Genomic DNA, 2,164 nt, shown 5'->3' on the forward strand with positions numbered 1-2,164 from the left:
ACGCATAAAAACATGAAAAGGAGTTTATCGGTTTGAAAGATGGTCACTGGTGCACTATGAGTAAAGAATATAAGGTACAGCAGGTGAAAAGATGGCGTCCACGTCTGTGTGGCCGGATAACATCATTGCGTACTTGCAACTTCTGGTATTCTGCTTTTTAAATAACTGGAAGGGTGCAGTCTTCTCAGAGCCATCATTTCTGTATGAAAGGAAATGTAAAGTGACTGCACTACAGGCCTGTGTTTTCCTTATCTGTCTGCCATTTCATGCTGAGTGCTTGCACAGTTAGAACTCTGGGGGCATATGTACAAGCCCCTAGCGCCACCGAAGTATCACTTTTTAGTGACATTAAGCCACCTTTTTTGCATAACGCCACTTTGTAAATATGCTACACAAAAGGGTCGTGCAGTGGGTGTTGCTGTCGACATTCCACCACAACACTCATTGCTTTTTAACGCTGCCCCAGATTTACAAGGAGGTGTAAATCTGCCGCAGCGCAAAAACTGAACGCCACGAAAGAGCAGGCGTTAGAATGACGGATGAGGAGAAATGCTTTTATTTCTCCTCGTTTTTGCTCTTTCTATGTGTGCTGATAGAAAGAGCAAAAAGCGATTAATGATTGTTTATGTGCAGGAAGGTGTCCCTTCCTGCACATAAACAATCAATAATTAATAACAACAAAGACTGAGATCATGACCTTCAGTAAACTTGAGCCCTGTTGGTCTCCTCAGTGGTGGCCAAATTATCTGGGCCCCCTTCCTACACCTGTCACCAAAGTGAGAAATCTTGGAGTCATCTTTGATGATCGGCTTCTTTTTAATCAACATGTCAATAATGTTGTCTCAGCCTCTTTCTTCACCCTCAGGAAAATTAAAAAGCTCCTACCCTACATCCCAATCTCAGCTGCAAAGACCCTGATCACTTCCCTGGTATTTTCTAAAACCGACTATTGTAATTCCTTACTCCTCAACGCCCAGGAAAAGGTGCTCAAAAAACTTCAGTTGGTACAGAATGCTGCAGCCAGGCTTCTGCTTAACATCCCTAAACATAATTCCATCTCCCACGCCATCCGCAAACTCCACTGGCTCCCTGTGAGGTGCCGTATTAAGTTCAAGGCCCTCTGCATAGCATACAAGGCTATCAACAACTCTGGTCCTCTGTTCCTAAAACACGCTTTTAGACCTTTAGAAACATCTAGAACCCTTCGTTCTGCATCAGCCTACCTCCTTAATGTTCCACGCACTAAAAAGGTCACTTGGGGTGACAGAAGCTTCACAGTTGCTACTGCCAAACTGTGGAACTCACTCCCCCTCAGGATCAAAACATGCCCTACACTGCTCAGCTTTAGAAAACAGCTCAAAACGTGGATGTTTGCATAAACTACTGCCTTACTGTTCAGTTTGATCATAAAAGCGCCGAGACACCCTTGGGTATTTGCGCGCTGTAAAAATCGCAAAAATAAATAAATAGCGATTTGCTTCTTCTATGTGTACAGAGTGCAGCACACATAGAAGTAACAAATAGCCATTGTGGATTGATTATGTGCAGGGTGTCGGCGCTGGCGCTAGTCAGCTACCTTTAGCGCCAGCACTTGGGAAAAAAGGGGTGCGCTGTATTATAGTAAATATGGCGCATTCCTGCGTTTTTAAAATGTCGGAGCGCTGTGCTGACAAATTTGGTGCAGCTCAATTCTCCAACATTTTGTTGTACATATGCCCCAAGGCCTTAGTTTTAAGAGTAATACTTGTGGAAACTCAGGCATGACTATCGCCATGTAGAGCTGGCATCCATTGATGGCTCAGACCCTGCGATGTCTAATAGCGGCATCCTTTCTCGGGCACCATCAGCAGTTTGCATGTGCTCCTTCCAGTACCTTGCTTTTATGACCGAGTGGCGTGAAGCAGTGATTGCAGTCGGGCTATCCCAGAAGCCACCATTGCTAATTGTTTTACGTTTTTTTTACCCACTGCGTCAGCCTACCGTTTCTTGCTGATCCGCCAAGACCCACAGTGGCGAGCAAGAAGGCTAAACAAAGTTGGGCGGCAGAATCCACGTGGAACCTGGCCCAAAGTAAGGCTGCTTTCAGCTGGATTCTCCTCTCTGTACTATTCAGACCCAGTTCTTTCAAGGGGGTACCTCGACCCTGCTGCAGTCAGTTTCTCAA

The sequence above is a fragment of the Triturus cristatus genome, chromosome 4_1 (assembly GCF_964204655.1).
Source record: "Triturus cristatus chromosome 4_1, aTriCri1.1, whole genome shotgun sequence".
Classification (NCBI taxonomy): domain Eukaryota; kingdom Metazoa; phylum Chordata; class Amphibia; order Caudata; family Salamandridae; genus Triturus; species Triturus cristatus.